The 22,877-nt window shown below is 33.2% G+C and overlaps 1 long non-coding RNA gene across 1 annotated transcript; it reads left to right on the top strand.

Moving 5' to 3' along the window:
• Positions 1–917: 917 nt before the first annotated feature.
• Positions 918–21,565, top strand: LOC145263597 (uncharacterized). The gene is made up of 2 exons (XR_013864578.1): positions 918–1,534; positions 14,493–21,565. It is a non-coding gene; the product is annotated as an uncharacterized LOC145263597 (long non-coding RNA).
• The last annotated feature ends 1,312 nt before the right edge of the window (positions 21,566–22,877 follow it).

Genomic DNA, 22,877 nt, shown 5'->3' on the forward strand with positions numbered 1-22,877 from the left:
CAGATTGCCCTGACACCCAGCCGATCGTTTCAGACCCAGGGAGCAATCTTAACCCACACTATGTCTAGAGTACCTGTTCCAGACTTCCAGTTCTTAGCCTCCTGTGACGTGACGTGCGACCTTCCAGAAAGCCAGCATCCAGATCAAAAGAAAAGACGAACCCTTGTCTTCAATCAAACAACCTGTGTCTGTCATTCTTCTTTGCCGTTTGCCATTTGCTTTTTATGTGTGTCTACCTTGTTAGTTGTTTGGTCGATTTTTCCCGGCCGGCCGGCCCCACAACTGGTTTAATGTTGTTGTGTGCGTATAGTGTGATCATTTATGTTGTATCGACGAATGGGGGTTGTCTTAGCGTCGCCATTATTGTCGCTGACATTGTTCTTGCTGGTTTCTGTTTTATTCATGTAAATATGGGGGGATATGCAATATAAAAACGGTAATGTGCACGTAACTGAAATGTTATTTATTTTATTGTCCCTGACGTATCGCCACAATATAATTAATTCCTCTAACTGTATTTTACTGGTATAAAGTCACACCAAAATACAGTGTTTCACTGTTTCAACATCTACGGCGCCATCCAACGCTATATACACCTATAACGTCTGCATCTAAGGTGTTGACTTAATGACCAGTCTGGCCTGAGAGAGCAGTACCAAGTGGGAGAGGTTGTTTGGGTTAGAATCCCTCGCAGCTAGTGTACGAGCAAATCTAGGATAGGCCGGGTGACTGGAATCAATACCCCACACTTGGATGTTAGTTCGACTAATCCAAATAATAATTAAGGTACTTAGTTCTTCCCCACTGCAAGAACTTATACACCAGGGTTAGGGAGAGGGATTGAGAAGTCAGCACCCCCGAGGAGGGGCTCTCTGAACTGCATAAAGTACCAGGCATTACTCGTTAAGGGCGCCCCAGGCAATTAGCAATAAATAAACACCCTCAAAGAGAAAAGGCAAAGCCTGGGAGGGTGAACCTCCTAGAACTGTACAGAACTACCATAATACAGGGACCAAATCATTACAGGAATGCTTTAATTACTGTTGTTTTGAGGACCAAGGATAAAAATAAAGAAATGTTCAGCTTAAAAAAATCTGATGTTTAATATCATCAAATTTTTTAATTTTTTTTTTTAATGAACTGAACACACAAAAATTTACAAATAAAATCACAACAAATCTTAAGCATTGACAAATGTCTAAACTTAAGAAACCAATTCGGCACACTTATGAACGGACATTTTGACACGAGGAATAAAATAATGATTACACCGTCTGACGATGGCCGAACTCCTTTGTACTTCAGAAGTGGATTTTCTCTTTAAATAATTTCACGTTTAAATCGTTTTTTTTTTGTCTTTTAATTTTGATTCTTTTATATTTTCATATATTTTATTTTTTAATGGATTGAACATATGAAACAAAAGTTGCATCAATTTACTAAAGAAAACAAAACAGATTTTCTGTTTTGAACATAAAAACAAAAACGAATTCATCTCGTTTTTTTTTTTCGTATTGAATTCCTGGAATAAAAGGTAGGTTTTTATAAATTAAAAACATTTTTGGGTTTGTATTACTGTACATATAGATTCGAAAAAGTTGTCAAAAAACAAATATATAACAAATAAATGTTATCAAAGGCAAGATAAGTTACTTTTCTACCAAACTGGATATATTTTTTGTGTTTTTATTCAATGTAACATGTTTATTCAGCTCGAAAATATGCAGTGTTTACCGATGTAATTGGACAATTCAAAATAGCGGCCGACTCTCTCTTAAACACGGTAAGTTCGAGAAAAGGTGTTATAAATAATAAACTAGACAAAATACTGTTAGAAATTCGCTCAATATATATTACCGTGACATAGGTTGACATATATTCGGTGTTTTTTTAATAGTATTTTGTCTAGTTTATTATTTATAACACCTTTTCTCGAACTTACCGTGTTTAAGAGAGAGTCGGCCGCCATTTTGAATTGTCCAATACATCGGTAAACACTGCATGTTTTTCGAGCTGAATAAACATGTTACATTGAATAAAAACACAAAAAATATATCCAGTTTGGTAGAAAAGTAACTTATCTTGCCTTTGATAACATTTATTTGTTATATATTTGTTTTTTGACAACTTTTTCGAATCTATGTGTACAGTAATACAAACCCACATTTTTTTTTTACACTTTTAAAAATTTTCATGGTGCTTCTACACTTTATCGCCGAAATTGGAGGAACCATTTTATTTCACGCACCTGCTGTTCAAATGCAAGGGAGACATCATTATTTTAAACTATGGCCGCTGCATGAAATAAATAAGAAAAAATTTAAACTTCCGGAAAGAACTATGAAAAAACGTAAATAAAGAAAGTGAAAGAGAACATATATCCCTAATTGTTTGATTGGAAATGTTTCGATTTAAATAATGAAAACGAAAACACTTGTATAAAAATTTATCCAAATATAATTGTAAAAACATTTATTGAAAAGCTTGCGAAAGAAAATATAATTTTAATAAAACAATTTTGTAATGAAAGCAACATTGGATTTTTATAAAATAGTTTTTTTTTTTTTTTCAAACAAATAAATAATTTTAAACATGTTATTAAATTAAAGCAAGTTTGAAGAGTCAACAACAAATTAATTTAAATGATTGCTTTTCTTTTTTTTAACGGAGAAGTGGGTTGTTTTATTATTCTTTTTTTTAACTTGGAATCGAAATATAATTGTAAAAACATTTATTGAAAAGTTTGCGTAAGAAAATATAATTTTAATAAAACAATTTTGTAATGAAAGCAACATTGGATTTTTATGAAATATATTTTTTTTTTTCAAACAAATAAATAGTTTTAAACATGCTATTGAATCAAAGCAAGTTTGAAGAGTCAACAACAAATTAATTTAAATGATTGCTTTTCTTTTTTTTTTAACGGAGAAGTGGGTTGTTTTATTATTATTATTATTATTTTAACTGGGAATCGAAATATAATTGTAAAAACATTTATTGAAAAGTTTGCGCATGAAAATATAATTTTAATAAAACAATTTTGTAATGAAAGCAACATTGGATTTTTATGAAATATTTTTTTTTGTTCTCCACTTCAATTTTTTTGTTATTAATTTCATGCTTCGGCCATAGTTTAAGATAATGGTTTCTCCCTTGCATTTGGACACCAGGTACGTGAAATAAAATGGCGTCTCCAATTTCGGCGATAAAGTGTAGAAACACCAATTTCATTAAACAACTTTTTAAATAATCTTAAACATTAAAATAAGTTTAGTTTTATTGCACCCCCCCCCAATTAATTCTGTCTTGCTTTATAACGAAGGTGATTAAAAAAGTACGAATCTCCGATTAAAAAAATCCCAATAAAATATATTTTTCACTCTGACATTAAAATTTTGTAAAAAATGTGTTTATTAGGTACGGGCAATTCTAATGCCTGCTTCGGTATTGGACCTGGTTTTGAACGCCGGTTAATCATAATATTTTTTTTTTAATTTTCGGTTACTTTTTGATTATGTTTAAAGGATTACAGCTTAAAGTTAATTTCTTAAAGAAAACATAGCGTATGAAATAAAAATTACATGGAGTAATTTTATCTAAAATCTGAAAAACCGTATATTCCACGTAAAAAATCATTATCACAAATATCGTGTTTACATTTTTCTGGCAAGGAAATATAAGTTTTCTGGAATTATTGTGAAAATAAAATTTTCAGTATTTATCAAATAATGATCGCGGAATATAATGAACTAATTATTCTTATTTAAATCTTAGTGGAAATGTATCATTTTGTTTAAACAAAAAATACCTTTACTAAAGTTATGGGTTTCAGTAGTAAATAAAAAACGCAAGACTTTATTTTTGCTTTTTTTATATAAATAAAGCAAAAGCATCGTAATTTGTAACGATATGTGGAAAATTTCTCCACTGAAAGGTAGAGGTTAACAAGGATTTTGCAACAATGGTTTGTTGCGACCCGTGACTAGGTAAAAATTGTAGAACCTTGTCGGTCTGGTAATAAGGGTAACGATTCAATTTCCTTCAACTCCAATCCCAAACTGAAATCACCACCAAAATTCAGTTCACTCCACCCCTCTTATAATCCAGTTAGCCAATCAAATAAGTTAAATGTAACATCTACCAATATAAAAAGAGGCATCGCCCACACAAAAGGTTTTTGCTGCCACTCTTCCTGAGAGTCGCAGGTAAGTGCTTCAAGTCTTCTCAACAGATAAAAATAAAATAAAATAATTTTTATAGGAACATTACGAAAAAAGCCCCTAAAGTCCGTATTAATGAATTCAATATAACTCAAAGAAAAATGATTTTCTCGAACTATCGATATTACCATTGAATTAAGCATTGTTTATTTAATATGTCCACTAAAAAATTATAATTGCAAAAATATTTCTACTTTTCTTTAATTACAGGTTTTGCATAATTTTTATATGCAAGCTTTTAATAATTTCCTTGCTCGCAAGAATGTGAAACTTTCGGCGTAACATATTTTTTTTTTATAATATTGAACAATAATTCAAAAAAATAATTTAAAAACAGGAACATACAAAAATAATTGAATTAAAAAATGGAAAAATTTATACAAACATTCCATGTCGATAACTACGGATGCTCATTCTTGAAAAGAAAAGGAAACCTGTCCGTTTTGCCCCCTCCACCTCTGCCTCCTACCTTTTTCCTCCAACTACCCGATGTCGTTTTCAGATAAGTTTCAAATTTTATAAAGTCGACTTTAAATTTCAGGTAAACATTCCGATTAATTAAAACGTAAGTTTGTATTTTTTTTAAGTGTTAATTTTTTCAATAATTACATTGTTTCCTTTCCACTTTGAATTCTGTATAGATAAGTGTGAATTTTTTTTCAATTAATAAATTGTCAGTATAATTAATGAATTTAATTAACATTTTATGCCGTTTAAAGTTTATGAAAGTTTAAATTCTATTAATAATTGTTTGAACTTTTATAATGCATACATTATCATTGTAACTTAGTGAATTAAATTCACTCAATTAAAGTAACCTTCCAACACTTAAATACATTTGTAGTTTTATTAAAAAATAATTTATTGACGCATTTAGAGTAGCCGATGAAGTAAAAACGAGGGGGGAAAATAAATAAATTAAAAAAATAAATATTACCTAAGGCAAGCTATCTTTCTACATAACTAGATAACAAGTTTGTGTGTGTGTGTGTTCTAATTTATTTTTAAATATTTTTTTCGGTACTCATGCAGAGAGTGATCCGTACTGAAATAATAACGTTATTATTTTAAAAGCCATTCTTAACATGGGGATGGGAGGGTGTTTTTTTTAGCTATTCTGTACTTTAACATTAAAATTCAATAAAATACATCATAAAACTTTAATTAAACTTGGAAATACGATTGAAAAAATAGCGCGGATCACTCTCTGCATTAGCACCTTTTTTTCTATTGAAAAATAAAGCTATCTGAAAACCTGCAAAGTTAGAACTGTTTTTGAGTTGCATAACTTTTCGACTCCAAAATAGAGTCGGTTAAAATTCTGGAACACTATAATGTGTTCATTGTATTCTATGATAATTAATTTATAAATACTGAAATTTTCATAAAAATTGGTTGATTCCCTGAATTTTTATGAATTTTTACGTGCAGGGAGGTGTCTGCACCTGCAAAGAAAAAAATAAATAAATAAAATGCTCGATAAGCCAGAACATTGTTAAATAATAATGAAATTATGTCATTAATGTGTTTCCGTACTTCTGTGAATTTTGCCGCCATGACTTTTTTTTGACACAAAACTAATCTTGTTGCTACCATGACCATATTTTTTGGATAATTATTACCCTTTTTAGCAAAAGTTAAATACATTTATTGTATTAATTCATTATTTAAATACTTTAACTTGATACTTCACTTGGAAATAATTGCAGAAAACTTATATTTCTCTTGCCAGAAAAATGTAAACACGATATTTGTCATGATGAATTTTCACGTGAAATATACGGTTTTTCAGATTTTAGATAAAATTATTCCATGTAATTTTTATTTCACACGCTATTTTTTCTTCGAGAAATTAACTTTAAGCTGTAATCCTTTAAACATAATAAAAAAGTAACCGAAACTTTAAATATCATAATTAACCGGCGTTCAAAATTAGGTCCCATACCTAAGTAGCCATTAGAATTGCCCGTATCTATAAGTTACTGTGTAACACATGCCGTGTCGTGTAGCTATCATTGAATATATAAGGCTGCCTATTATATCTTGGTATAGTTTATCGTCAATTATTTCAGATTCTGTGTCTTTACTTTTATCGATATCATTTTCGACTGGTGCAGTGTGTTTCTTGCATTCTTGCATTCCAAACTTTAATAGTATTTTATCAATGTACCTCGATTGATTCATTTTAATAATTCCTTTTTTCAAGAGTAATTTACATGCTCAGAAATCATGATATCTGGCCAAGATCGGTTATTTTGAATTTTTTATGCAAATTTTTTATTTAAATGAGAACATTTGAAAACATGAAAAGGTTAAGAAATTATTTACTTTTTTATTGTTGTTATTTCCGAATTTTGACAAAAACATGGCTTTATCAAGGAGAGGATAGTCCGATGCAGTTTTTTTTTCTTCATAATGAATTATATTCATAATTAAGATGTTGAGCCTCCCAAAGAGAAAAAAAAAGTCTCTTATCCGTGCTTTTTAAAATCTGTGTGTGTAATCGCTTGGTTTAAGCTCGAAATTTAAGAAATTTGTCGTTGTTAATAATGTTTCAATCCTTTTAAAAACAGTTAAAAATTTATTTTTAAATAAATATTTTTATGAATTGAAAATAAGGCTATAACAAGTAGTAGTAGTAGTATATTGAGTCTCTCGGTTAGGTTACTCTTCTAAAATAAAACAAGAGTCTATTTTTTAGCTGATTACGTGTTAATGCCTTAAAGACTTGAGAGATGTTGTTATTTCCGAATTTTGACAAAAAACATGGCTGTATCAAGGAGTGAATAGTCCGATGCAGTTTTCTTTTTTTTCTTTAGGGTTATAATCAAGATTCGGTTCTGGGGTTCGGGAAGGAGTGAGTCACTCTCTCGACAACAACACGTTTCTGCCCTCTTTTTTTCCAATCGACCACACCTGGCCTCTCGCCACCAATATCACACCGCACAATCCGAACGTCAGCAATGCAAAATTCTTTTCAAGAGAAGATGTTCACGACTCTTTTCTCTCTGCTGCCCTAAGGAATTTTTCCCTGCTTTTATATCCTCCTATCTAGAAAAAAAGTAAGAGACAGGAAAAAATAGCTTCTCCCATCATGCCCTGTCTTCCCAAGATACCCTTCGCGTATACAAATGTGCTGGCCATCCTTTCCTTCTTCTTTCCCAAAGAGCGATGCAGATACGCCCGGTACGTTTCTTTTTTCTCTTCTTTTCTAACCATATACCCCACATCTTCATAATGAATTATATTCATAATTAAGATGTTGAGCCTCCCAAAGAGAGAAAAAAAGTCTCTTATCCGTGCTTTTTAAAATCCGTATGTGTAATCGCTTTGTTTTAGCTCGAAATTTAAGAAATTTGTCATTGTTAATAATGTTTTAATCCTTTTAAAAACAGTTAAAAATTTATTTTTAAATAAATATTTTTATGAATTGAAAATAAGGCTATAACAAGTAGTAGTAGTAGTATATTGAGTCTCTCGGTTAGGTTACTCTTCTAAAATAAAACAAGAGTCTATTTTTTAGCTGATTACGCATTAATTGCCTTAAAGACTTGAGAGATAGATAAACAAACAAAACAATTATTTAAGAATTTAGGGTGGAGATCTGCTTCAATATTAATTAGATGTAAAATGATTTTTCATTTCAGAGATATTGTAGCATTTTAGAACACTAACCAAATATTATGTTCCTCATGTAAATAAATTCTGTAAGTTTTTTTTTTTTTGGGGGGGGGGTCTAAGCAATTACGCATAGTTTTACAACCTTGCCAGTCAGACTTTGGGTTAGTGAACATTTCTACAATTGTGAGTAACCTGAAAATGTTGACTATTCATAATTTTAGGTTAAATTAATGTACGAAAGTTTAAATGTAAAAATAATTGTTTGTGCTTTTTTTCCGGCAAGATTTTCTAGGTGTCCATATGCAATCGCATAAAACAAAAAATGAAAGTCGAATAAAACAATGGAAAATATCATTTTTTTAGCCAAGGGTGTTAATTCAGATTCTCACAATATTAGTAAAAAGTATTTTTTAGGAAACGTATTTATTTTTATTGTTTATTATTATTTAGCATACATAAAAGTATACCTATGGGCACGCATGTTCTGGCTTTCGTCAGCACAGGTCAAAATCGAGCACATGACATCAGTGTTTGCATACTTAACTTACGTACCACAGTTGCTCACCGCTTTAAACATTGGTTTTTTTCGCTTATAAAGTAAAGATATTGTTGTTGGCAATTTTTATTAATATCGCTAAAAATATTCCATTAAAATACTTTCATGGTTGCAACATATGGGCGATGGGACAGGCTTAGTTTTTAATTAGATTGGAGATCTTTCATTATCTAGGCACAAAAGTATTTCTATTATAATTATCTGTATCTTGTTTTTTTTTTGCATTAAAACAAATCAATCTACTACATATCTATAACATTTAAGTAGTAATAACGAGGTAAAATATTGATGATTAGGGTAAACACATGAACATTCTTTGGTAGAGAGAATGTATAGAATAGTTAAGAACACATTCATATCCGTTCTTAAGTTAAGAATTGTTTTCTGTATAGTAACTATGTTATTTAAAAACTCACGTTTAAAATGGAGGGGGACATTGTTAACTATTCTCTTCCTATACTGTTTTATTTTGCATAACAATCGTTAATTATTTTCAATTGTTTATGAAATATTCAAATACCGTTTTGCCAACTATTGACGAATGCAAATCGGCTTTGTTTCATTATTTTCAATCAATTAAACGGAAAACATCCGAGAAAAATATTTAGACCGCCCTCCCCTGTATATTTAATATATGTCTGTCCCACACTCACACTAAGTGCATTTTTTGTTTTCGAAAATATATGCAGACATGAGAAGGTTTTAGAGTAATTTGAAAAACAAAAAGACAAAAACAAATGACTAATTAAATATTTAGAAATTTAAAAAGAATCGGAATCAGGAATCGTATCAGATCGGGAATTTAAGAGAGAATCGGTAATTGAATCGGAATCGGGAAAAAATTTGTAATCGTTCCATCGTTAGTATATACACAAACACAGACGCATTTACACACACACACACACACACACACACACACACACACACACACACACACACACACATATATATATATACATATATGTATCTATATACCTAGGGGATCGGACAAAAGGACACTGGACAGAACCCACCAGCTAATTAAAGCAAAAACAGAAAAAATCCCAAATGAATCAAAAACATTAAAAATCACTGTATATATTTTTATTTTAATTTAATTAAATTTAAAAAAATTAGACATCTGAGAACTAATTTTGGCAAGGTATGAAAATTAAGCCTCTACAGAATAAATGTCAGTTAAAGATAGAGTTTAAGACCATTCTTAAAGACAATATAGTTTTAAATAGGATTCAAGTACCTCTTACAAAAATATAGATATTTTTAGATATTTACTCTTGTTTGAAAGCAAGTAAATCGATTTTTCTAAGCTAGGTACGCGTTCTAAGGAGATTTTTCTTGTATTATCTTTTACAATTATTATATTAATAAAAAAGTAAAAAATTAAAATCCTATTACCAGAATTAATTAATCATATATTTCGGTTTAATTATAAATACATCAATGATTATAAAATTTTGTTAATAGTTTGAAAAAATCTATTACTCTGCGATTGTTTGAAACTTGACAGAAGTTCGGCAGTATTTAAACTATCAGATAGAAAGCCACTTATATAGTATTTGAGGTGTAGCGCTTGGTTCACATTTAAAATTATATTCCCTGATATAACGATCATAAAACCTGTTTACACTCGATTTTTATTCCGTACTTGCTTAATGTTTCTACAATTCCAAAATTACGTAATTTTCTGTTGTTAATTTTCCGTTGTATCATTTAATTATCAGTGATGTTTGAAAGTATTTTTCTTGACAAAAATGTTTTGTTTAATTTTTCAACATTTTTGGAACATGTAAATCAACTGCTTTCTTTGAAAGGTACCTAGAAAATTTATGCAACTTTTAAAAAAAGTTTGTTTTACAAATAAAATAAATTTACATCGTATTTTGATTTTATTATCATTTCAGATTTAGTAATAATTTAAAAACAATAAATATTTATCATTAGTACCAATAATGAAAAATTAAATCAAAAATTTAAAACGATCGGTTTTGGAATCGTAAATTAGGGACACATTGTTCCAATTCTGATACTTCCAGAAGTTCTGATTTTTACAACTTTTCGGTATAAGATTTCAGATTTTTTGTTAACTATCAATTTTATTTATTTTTTCTATTTTCTATTTTTATCCTAAAAAATGCCACCCCTTGGTATGCTACGTTCCTAAAATAGGAACACGTTTGTTCGATTCCAATACCTCGAAAAGTTCCGATATTTTACAAACTTTTCGGTATAAAATTGAAGATATTTTGTTAGTTTTTATTTATTTTTATTTATTTTTTTCTATTTTCTTACCCTCTCAAAATGCCGCCCCCCTGACATGGGCCGCTCGTAAAATAGGGACACATTTTTCTGATTGCGATACCTCCAAAAGTTCCGATATTTTACAACATTTTCGGTATTAAATTTCAAATTTTTGTTAGCTTTTATTTCTTTTTTTCTATATTCTATTTTTACCACCTCAAAATGTCGCCCCTGACATGTGCTGCTCGTAAAATAGGGACACGTTTTTCCGATTCTGATACGTTTAAAAGCTCCGATTTTTTCACAACCTTTTCGGTATAAAAATTTCAAATTTTTTGTTAACTTTTATTTATTTTTATTTATTTATTCTATTTTCATCCCCACAAAATGCTGCCTCTGGTATGTGCCACTCGTAAAATAGGGACACATTTTTCCGATACTAATACCTCCAAATGTTCCGATTTTTAAAAAAGATTTTCGGTATGAAATTTAAGATATTTTGTTCACTTTTAATTATTTTTATTTATTTTGTTCTATTTTCTTTTCTACCCTCTCAAAATGCCGCCCCCTGACATGGGCCGCTCGTAAAATAGGGACACATTTTTCTGATTTCGATACCTCCAAAAGTTCCGATGGTTTACAACCTTTTCGGTATAAAATTTCAAATGTTTTATTAGCTTTTATTTATTTTTATTTATTTTTTATATTTTCTATTTTAACCTCTTAAAATGCCGGCCTCTGGTATGTACCGATCGTTAAATAGGACATATTTTTCCGATTCCAATACCTACAAATGTTTCGATTTTTTTAGAAATTTTTCGGTTTGATATGTGGGTTAATTAATAAAGGTTCAAAGTTTTATTAATGATTTCTGTACCATTGTCGGACCGGATACTTTTTACTGCACCATAGGGGACCATGTCAGCTTAGTATTTTTAGTTGCTAGCAAGGTGTCGGATTTGTTCTTTAAGAAATAGACTATTATCAAACCGGATAAATCGTCTACAAGATTTAATGCATACCTGAGGTTTTCTCTGCATATCGGCTCCTTAGAACTGTTCAAATCACAATGCACCAGCGATAGGATTGTTGTGGCCTTCTTGTCTGTCGTCTTGGTTTGATTCTTTTCAATATTACCTTGTATACAAATGTTGCAGTTTGTCAAGATTTTAGAAGTTTTTATTTTCATATTGTTAATCACATTTGGCAATTTTTTGATGTCTAGAATATTGTAGTGCCCCAAAATTTTATGCCATGCTTTTAAATCATGGACTACACTGTTTAAATAATATAGTCCTCCATTTTCTTTAATATCGAATGCAGTTTCATTCAGGTACACCAGCTTTGATTTAATGGGGGTTAACGTTTATATTTGCACCTTGTTTTGAGGCGGCTTATACAGAAAATATATTTTGTTTAAATTTTGAGATTAGAAGAGCATTTTCCAAAATACAGCAACAAAATTCATTTTCATTATTCCTTTGCAAGATTTTAGCATAGGTTCTCTTTAAAACGATAAACGATATCTGCCGTTGGCTAGCTCTACATAGTGACTCTGAGGGTTAAAGTTAGGATTAAAATTGATAAACTCCGATTGTTTCGTAATTACATGTGCTGTTGTCCCACAATTGACATGAAAGTTCTTACTGTTTGTTGAAGTGTCAAACTTACACGAAAATAAAAATGTATGTTGACTAACGAAGCTCTCCGCATTTTTAATGGAGTCCTCTTTGAAATATTTTGTATTTACATTAGAGACTCTTGTTATTAGATCTCTGACAATTATAGCAAATAATGTTTATTCTTTTCTTAGAAAAAATTGTTTTGGAAAAGTTACGTTTTTTTCCGAGGTAAATGTGTAATTTAATTGTGGTGTTTTTAAGTGGGCATTTTTAAATTTCATATTTGCAATTCGTTTTTTGCAGTGATCATTTTCTGTTTCCTCCTAACTCGAAAGCGCTACCTTGAATTGACTAAAAATCATAGGGTTTTCCTTCTGAATCCATAACGGTTGTCAATGGCTTAAAATACTAGGCAACCTTTTTAGAACCATGGAGATTAACAAACTGTCTCTAATAACTTCACCGGACATTTTTAATTAATTTGCTGTTTTGACCTTTATAATATAATCTGTAATCGTCCCAGCTAAGGCATGACCGCCTAGGAGAGCGATATTGCTACCCATTGGGGAGATTAAGACCCCCTAAAACACTGACTAAGGCCGGGTAATTATGATGAGATTGTCTATTAAGCCTTAATTGGATCCCAGACAGCGGCAAGTGACCTATCAAAAGGGATGAATTTATTGTGTTTTTGTAAAACAGACATATATTTTATTGTTTGGAAAAAGTGACAAGAGATGTCAGATTAATGTAGAATGAAATCATACATTTGTTTGGCCTGACGAGCCCGTGCTCAGGATTTCTGGCTTTCTGAGTGCGAAGGGTCAAAATGCTAAACTTTTGAGTGCGTAAATACATTCAAGTTCTGATCTCAGATTCACAAGCCTGGCAGAAGTGAACACATGCAAAGGATTCGGGAATTCTTGAAGAGACGTGTTGAGTTCTGATTGGTCTGGGGAACAGCTTACCCCACCCCATCACCTTCCAATATAAGCAAATGCCAGAGCCGAAATTACGAGATCGAAGACAAATCTCGGGAGTAACACACGCTTCCAAGAAACGCCACCCCCTCTCTCCATCACGGCCGCCATCATGGAGAACAAAGAATAAGATCTTAACTTAAATCGAACTAAACAAATGTACATATGTAAACATCTGTAATTTTCGTGGATTAACTTTTTAGTAGACTAAACCCCCCCCCCCGAGTCTGTTTTATTTTTGATTTGCATGAGAAGCTAATTGATTCTTAGCAGAAATTGACACAAAGCCTGCGACACTGAGATTTTGTTAAGCGCTCCCAGAGAAGACCATCATCGGCTATTGCAGTTTCAACGGGGCCAGAGGTCATCTGCTGAACTAGGGTGGGAGGCTTACAAACTTCTGTATATTTTAGAGATCTCAGTTAAGTCTATAAAGAGATAATTTTGGGTCTTCCTTTCGATAAATAATGCTCTCTTAATGTGTTCAATGCTTAATATGTTTAATACAGTGCTTAGATGACAGACATCTATTATTAAATATATTCAATACTTTACAGCAATTGTCCAAGGCTTCTTGCATTACCAGAGATAGATGTTTGTCATCTAAGCACTGTATTTATTCCACAGAGACAGTAGCATTTTTTTAATCAACTCAGACTCGTTTCTATGTTCACGTTGTGCCTGAATTACCTTGTGTGACTTTTAGATTTGTAAATTACTATAAAATTTCACTTGCCACAATTTTAATTTTAATTTTGATCCATTAAAGTAAATTCTGCCTCTTGAATTGAAAGCCATATTTAATCTCAGAATAGTTTCTATACAAGTCCTGAAGATGAAAAACTTTTTGTTGGTAGCAGTTCTGTACAGATCCTGGACTCTGTAATTTTGCAAGCAAAGAGCAAATGATCCTTCTCGTGTTTACACGAAAGAATTATGTGCTAGAATGCTAAACGATTCAATATTTTTATGGAGAAATTCTAGTTTCTGATTGGTTGCTATCAGAAAGTCACTCAATTTGCTTCATCAGTTCCTATCGCCAGTGTCTATAAGAAGAATGTTTAAACTTTCAGTGATCATACCATTATCTATAAAAAATATTACAATGTTATACCTTGTTTCTAAACCACTATGAATAAAGAGTTATTTGTTATAAAATATGACTTAGAATATATTTGAAATTTTATAATATTGCAAAATATGTATAAAATTTATTTCTTAAATGTTAACTTTTAATTCGTTTCTTATTTTGCAGAAATGAGAAAAAGAAGACTCATTGGATTTGAATGGATCTACATTCCCTTGCTGATTTGAAATATGGAAATATATTTGAAATATTGATTGATTTTACATGTGTGCACATTGCATAATATGGAGAAATACTATTGTGAATCTGGTTTTCGTAAAATCAAGTTTCATGATATATTAGACAATATATATTTTCTTGTTAGCTGTATGTGTATTTTATTACTAATTAGTCTTATTTATTAGATAATTGGCTCGAATACTTGATGCAGATGTACATGTGCGTACATTTGATTAAGCTACCCACAAATTTATTTCAATGACTAAATTTCTCATCCACAAAACAAATAAAAACATTTAGTTAATTCATAGGTCATTTTGTTTCTCACCTAAAGATATAATATAAAAGAAATCTATTTGTAATAAACAACTAAGATGTTTCGTTTTCAACAAAAAACTATAAAGCTGTAACTGGAAGAGGTTATTATATTTGCGTAGTTCTATTTTCAGACACAAACACTAGAGGACTATGAATATGCAGAAAGACACTGAAGAGAAACCTTATTTTTGTGAAGTATGTGGCTCTTACTTTACAGCGAAACAAAGTATGTTGGTACATATGCGAACACATACTGGAGAGAAACCATATTCTTGTGAAGTATGTGGCTTTTGTTTTACACAGAAAAATAGTATGTTGATACATATGAGAACGCATACTGGAGAGAAACCATATTCTTGTGAAGTATGTGGTAGATCTTTTTCAACCAAGCATAATATGTTGTTACATATGCGCAGGCATTCTATAGAGAAACAATATTCTTGTAAAGTATGTGGCTCTTCTTTTACACGCAAAAATATTATGTTGGCACATCTGCGAAAACATACTGGAGGGAAACCGTATTCTTGTGAAGTATGTAGCTCTTCTTTTGCAACAAAACAAAGGCTGTTCCGTCATACACAAACGCACACTGGAGAAAAACCATATTCCTGTGAAGTATGTGGCTCTTCTTTTACACAAAAAGGAAGTATGTTACGACATATGCAAACTCATACTGGAGAGAAACCATATTCTTGTGACGTATGTGGTTCTTCTTTTACACAAAAACAAGGTATGTTGGTACATATGCGAAGGCATACTGGAGAGAAACCATTTTCTTGTAAAGTATGTGGTTCTTCTTTTACTGTGAAAGAAAGTATGTTACGACATATGCAAATGCATACTGGAGAGAAACCATATTCTTGTGAAGTATGTGGCTGTTCCTTTACACAGAAAAATAGTATGTTGGTACATATGCGAACGCATACTGGAGAGAAACCATATTCTTGTGAAGTATGTGGCTGTTCTTTTACACTAAAACATATTATGTTGGTACATATGCGAACACATACTGGGGAGAAACCATATTCTTGTGAAGTATGTGGCTCTTCTTTTACACTCAAACATATTATGTTGGTACATATGCGAACACATACTGGAGAGAAACCATATTCTTGTGAAGTGTGTAGCTCTTCTTTTACAACAAAACAAAGTATGTTGGCACATATGCGAACGCATACTGGAGAGAAAAAAGATATGTTACAACATATGTGATCACATACTGGACAGAAACCATATTCTTGTGAAGAATGTAGCTCTTCTTTTACACCAAAATTAAAGATGTTGCGACATACACGAATGCATAATGGAGAGAAGCCATATGTTTAAATTTGTGGTATTTCTTTTACAAGGAAGCATGGTATGTTGCTACACAGGCGAACAACTACAGGAGAGAAATTATATACTTATTAACTATGTGTTTCTGCTTTTACAAAAAAACATAATGTGGTTCTTCTTTCACAAGAAAAGATCATTTTTTGCAACACAGGCGACAGCAAGTCAGAGAGAGTTGCAACCTTGGTTGAAGTGAGTGTTCCTAATGATGGAGGTCTAAACAGAGCTGAAATGGAGTAAAAGACCAAATACCAAGTGCAAAAGGGATCCAGGCAATTGCACTTAAGGGAACAACGAGGATACTAAAAAGTGCTATCGGTTGGTTTCAATAGAAAGCAGGGCAATGTTGGCAGCTTGTTTGGCTGCCCCATACCCAGCGTTGCAATCTTAAAAGGAAGAAAAGTTAGAAAAAAGAGAGAAACCATATTCTTGTAAAATATGTTGTTCTCCTTTTACAATGAAACAAATTATGCTAAAGCATGCAAACACGTCTTGAAGAGAACCAGAATGCCTATTAAACACTATCCTCGTGTGTCTAAGGGTTCTGTACGAGACTTTGTAAAGACAGCATAAGATGAGAAATTTTTCATAATAAATAACATTGAGCAAATATTCAAACCACATAGTATTTGTAACCAACATAAGATCTTAATATCGCTTTCCCATACTAGCTTTTATGAAAAACGGCGCGTCTTTAACAAATGATATTACCTGAAGGAGCAACTAGAAGCTGAATACTTCACCAAACTAGTTGAATTTCTGTCCTGGAATCCAGGAATACAAAGGATAAAAAAAGAAAGATATTCTAAATATTTAAATGGTCAATTGGGGAGAGAGATAAAGAACATTAATTGAACATTCAAATATCTATCTTATATAGCGTTCAATTGTTGGTGTCAAGTAAGACACCCCTTGATTTTTAGAACTTCGACTTAAGTAATATGAAACAAAAGAGAGAAACCATATTCCTGTGAAACGTATTCTTCTTTATTCTATTCAGCATGCCAAGATGAGAGAAATAATTGGCAGGATATAAATATGCGATATAAGAAAAATTTGTAAAACAGAACTTACAAACAAAAATAAGATAACTGCCATGCATGGAATATTATTGCCATATTTAGGTTGCACCTTCCAATAGTCTCTTTTAATAGAACTAGTTGTACTTGAGCCTCGTCGACATACATATTTCTGACAAACCCTCTTAGCAACAAAACCTCACTTCTTCACTATTGATGGCTCTAAATGCCAGAAACCTTTCTACTCTAATAGTTCCTTTCGTCACACAACTAGACGTTGGAATTCACTGCCTTCTACGTGCTTCCCTGACTACTAATATGCAGAAATTAAAATTATCGTAAAAAATATATTGCTAATCTACTGTAGACATGGTCCCAAATAGTAGCCCCTTACATCCAAGTGGCGATATGCTTTATTTGGAATGAACGTGAGTAAAAAAATTAACCACCTAGCTATATCTATGAAAACATAAAAATTTGGCAATGTCGACTAGTCACACAAGGAGATTAACAGGCGACAATAAAGCACGGAAAATGTTGATATTATACATAACAGACAAATCTGCCTAATATGTATCCGTCTAGAAGATCGGGGTATGGATCTCTCAAAAATTGACCATCAGCATTTTGCGACTATCGTAATCACCAGTCAATATCTGATGAGCTCACAAAATCCAAATCTCCAAATGGTGCACCAACATCATGAAACAAGAATCAGCAGAAGAACATTTATTACGAAACTAGCCAAACATTTTTGACAAGACGGTGTTACAATTTGAGACAGAATCAGAAACCAAGTCTGTACGAAAATAGCCCCAACAGTAGCAAAAAATACACAAGAACTTAAATTTTCTAAAAGGAGCAGAAAACAAGTCGGCTAGGGAAATAGTCCCAAAAGTTGTGAAAAATACACCAAGAACTTTAATTTTCCTAAACTGGAAGAATTGGCCAACCAACAACCTGCAAAGTATTTTGTAGAGGAATTATCTCAGAACTACAAAGATGAGGCTAAAGAACTACATAGATTATGCTATAGACTGACTAAAAACAAGATTTCTTTTAAACTATGTGACTCTTTCTCTTCAAACAAATTTCGTAAGCTGAAACTTAAAATAAACAATATTCTTAGACAGTAGAGAGAGAGAGAGAGAGAGAGTTTGAATAGCTTTGGAGGTAGCGAATAGCGTAATTATCCAGGGTAATGCGGCTACTGAGTACCAAGTAATCTCTGCAAGGACGCCAGTCGCTAACTGTCTTTTTGGGCACCATGTGGAGTGGTGATGACCAGTTAGTGTTGGAAGCTCGAATTATGCCTCTGTCCAACGTGCTGAAATTCTTGTTTGGTGGCTTTCAAACGATTAAAGTTGAGTCTGTGCAGGCGTGCGCTCATAGGAGGTTCATTGATCTGAATATGATGGCTAACACCATGGTTAACCCTGTCGTCGCTAGAAACGGGACGAGTTATATTTGGGAAGCCTTTTCAAAGGTCGCTGATAACGCCACAAACTGCTGCTATTTACGCTATTGCTTTGTCGCCGAGGACGGTTCTGTTCACTGGAACATTGGGGTGAAGAATAATCTCGCAATTTGTGCTGGTGTCTATACTGTTCAGCTCCATGTTGTGCAACCTATCACTCGGATAAGCTGAGATTGTCTCTCTATTTCTCCACCCACGTTCATGCAGACGTCTGTGTTTTCGAAGAGAGAATCTCTTGAAGCTTGAGCACTCACGGGAGCTATGGAAACGATGACTTCTATAATTTTTTCCGGGAAATTCTGCCAATTCCTCGACCGTAGTGGTGTCTTTGGAAGACGCCAGGATCATTGAAATGCAGGACGGTCGTCTGCTGATGCTTAAGGATGTCCGATTGTGATGTGCTTTCGCACATTAGCTGTTTCATCTTTCTTAGTAGTTGTGAGGGTTTTCTGACACCAGTCTATTCCTCGATAAGCAGTTGCCGGAGCTGCTTCTACTGCGATTTTGTCGTTCTTTTGGTGAATTCTGTTTTGAAGTTGTCATAGGTGATCGACCCAGGTGTGCCATGATTAGATTGCGGATGTCAGCCATAACTCGTGTGACAGTGCGGCCACTACATGGTTGACTTAGTTTGCTGTGGATTCTCTGTGTGAAAAATTGTGTTTCCACTAGTTCGAACCACAACGTTGAGTCATACGTCCAAAAAGGTACATTTGTTTAATGTAGTTTTATAATCTCCTCACGACTGTATTGTTTGGTCAGTTTTGACAACTACTATATGGGCAGCCCATTCTGAGTATTGTACTGGTTCGATAATACTCAGAGACTCCAGTCGACCCAGCTCCTTGTCAACCTTTTCACGCAATGCAAAGGGCACGTGTTGAGCTTGCAGAATATGAGCTTTGTTTTTGGGTCAACACTAAGTTTTGCCATGAAACCCTTCGAGGTGTCCAACTCCTTGAAAACATTGGGGTATTTTGCAATAATGTCTTCAATTGCAGGTGTAGCGTTTACTGCTTTCAGCTGATGGATGCGTTTCAAGCTTTGTTGCACTACCCGTAACCAGTTTCTACCAAGAAGTGCAGGATCAGAACCAGGAACAATCACTAATGGCAGACAAAACTGTCGGTCATCATAGTCTACCGACACTTGACACGCACCACACGGCGTGATACTTTCTCCCTTGTAGCTTGCTAGTTTCTGTGACATAAGCTTACGTACGGGCTTATCAGGTTCGCACCATAGGTTTTCAAATGTGTTGCAGAGCACAAAAGAACGATACGTCAGGTCCGACGTCAACACTATAAAGTAATATGGTGGACACTACTGGAGTAGTATACAGAGCTAGCGCTTCGAGAGTGCTATTGGGAAGTTTCCTATCCATACGAAACGCACTACAACATTCTCTCCTCCATTAAATTAGAAAGTTCCTGCCGTGGGTGAAAAGTTCATTCAAGTATTAGTGCATGTAGGTAGGTTGTTGAAATTTTTAAGAAAAAAAATAATTATTATTTATTTTTTTATTTACACATATTCAACATCTCGGCATTTGGGGAAAGGAACGCATTCCTTGACCGGCTGTTTGCAGGCCACTTTATCATTATCATCGTTATAATTGTCTTCTAGCAGCCCGCTACTCTCCACTACCCTCTGGAGGAGGAGGAGGAGGAGAAGGAAGGGTTTTTGCCCATTTTCGTCAGTTCGAATCTAGCCAGCCAAGAAGGACGCTACTTTGCTCCGTCCAAAAGGATTTTTTGACGTTAAATTCTTACGGGTTTTTCTCTCCTCCTTTGGAGAAAGACGTTTGTTTAGAACTCCATTGGGAAGTACTAAACTGTTAACGGTATTTTAGTCGCAGTCATTATAAGACAACAAGGTCTTACGGCTGGAAAATTAATACCAGTTATTAAAAGGCAAACTGTGGTGTAAATGAAGAAAAAGAGAAACAAGAACGACCGACCGTGTTTTTGTGTGGCTTACCTCGTGTTCATAATGAAGAAAGAAACAAAAATGGCTGCCCTGTTTGTTTATATGCCTACAGGGTGACCACGAGGTATGCAAATGAGATGCTCCTGATTGGAAATAAAAGAGGAGTGATTTGGGGAAGGAGGGATTCTGAAGTTTGATTGCGAGCAGAGAAGGTGTATTTGTAGAAGAGAAAAGCTAAAGTTGCAGAAGTTCGTTTTGGAGTGGAGAGAAGACGCGTCAAGTGGGAACGGGAAGGTGAAAGTTCGGACAGCAGTGTCACGCAAACGAGACAAACAAGTCTTACAACTGGTAAATTATTATTCTCAAAGGATTTACGAAGGAAACCACCGTGTGTTGAAGAGTTCTTTTCTTTAAAGAACAAAAATTAATTTCGCCGATGAGACGAGCAGAAAATCCACTCTTTGTTCAAGGAACTTGAAAGATTATTCAACTGAAGTTTCCTTCAGAAAGGAAATCTTCCATAATACAAGAATTTACCCCCGTATTTGTACGCATAAAGCCTACCAAAGCGGTTTTATGGTCTTCTGTTTCTCCCCTTTGAATTAAAAGGTACTTAAGCCTTCACAAAGGGGAAATCATTTTAACTCTTTCTCCCAGTTTAGGTCAAAGAAACTTTTTGTTTGTGATTCCTTTCGGAAAAGAAAAAAAACATTTTGTCAAAGAAAGATTGAACATTTCGTTAAAAGGACTGAGTTCAAAACAAGGACTGTTTTCCGTTTTTTATATATTCTTTTCTTTCAGCCTTTCTTGCAAGCAAGGATTGACGTTTTTTTTTGTATTTTTTAATATGTATTTTAAATGTTTCTTAAGGGTTTTTTTTTACTCCAGCCTTGGGAAATAAAGGCAATTGATATCTTTTTGTTTTAATAAACTTGGATCATTTTAAACACATTCGGGTCTGTATTTCTTTTGCTCATTTCCATTAGTTACTCATTTCCGAGAAATTTGCTCTAAATGCTTTTTTTTTCTTTTTTTCTTTCCGAAACTGAAAAGTAAAGAAAAAAAGAAAAGAAAATGATTCCTGAACATGCAATTGTGTACAGCGGATTAAGTGACATTATTTTATAGAAAACTAATGTGTAACAAAGACGTGGATTTTTTTTTCTTTCTTTTGTAAATTCAATTGTATTATTTTGTGATATTGCATTCCGTTATGGAGTAGGTGCGTGTAAAATGAAACAAAAATATATCAAATATTATTTTTTAATAAGAAGCTTTCGGTTTAATAGCAATTTGCGTTGGGTAATCCAGATCCCCAGGGAGTGACTCAAACAAAAAGTCGGTCACAAGTTGTAAGTAAAATAAATACTGTATACCCTTTAAATAAGGTTTTTATTAGCATAAAAGAACGATACGTCGGGTCCGTTGTCAACACTATAAAGTACCTATTTACAATGTCTCCCCACGAGACAAAGTTAGACACCAAGGTCGTTTTTTAATGTGGAGAAAAGGAACAAAAATAAAAATTGTCTCAGTCATGAAGGATTTCCCCTCCACTGATAGAGAACAAGAAATTGAAGTGCAGCATCTGAGGACCGGATACTACACTTTGATTTTGACCCGAGAGCCAAGCAGTTTAAACACTATAAAGTAACACGGCAGACGCTACTGGAGTAGTATACAGAGCTAGCCCTTCGTCAGGGAGAGTGCTATTGGGAGTTTCGTATCCATACGAAACACAATACAACATTCTCCCCTCCATTAAATTAGAAAGTTCCTGCCGTGGGTGGAAAGTTCATTCAAGTATTAGTGTATGAAGGTGGGTTGATCACAACAAATGCAAGGAATGTAGTTTAATAGTTCAGGTTCGTAATGTTAAAACTCACTAATTCAGCCAGCACAAGGAGTGCAATTTAATAGTTCTGATGCGCAAAATAAATTTTATCAAGATTCACTAAACTTTAGAATCACAAATTCAACTTATCTGGTGATCTTCCACTACGTTCTGACCGTCGCAAAACGAGTGGTTCTACTGGTGGAGGTGAATTTTCCTCTTGCTGATCTACTGGTGTATTATTCCAGTTTTCCGAGTCATGTGGGTGATTGGTGAATTGGAATCTTTCAACGGGACCAAGTCACGTGTAGATACAGTCATCTGCCTACCCTCGTAAGATCGAACAAAGGCATGATGAGGGTTAGCATCTAGAAGTTCAACCTTATCAACTAGAGGTTCATATTTAGTTAACCGGTTGTATCTCC

The sequence above is a fragment of the Euprymna scolopes genome, chromosome 39, assembly GCF_053919585.1.
Source record: "Euprymna scolopes isolate OS-2025 chromosome 39, ASM5391958v1, whole genome shotgun sequence".
Classification (NCBI taxonomy): domain Eukaryota; kingdom Metazoa; phylum Mollusca; class Cephalopoda; order Sepiida; family Sepiolidae; genus Euprymna; species Euprymna scolopes.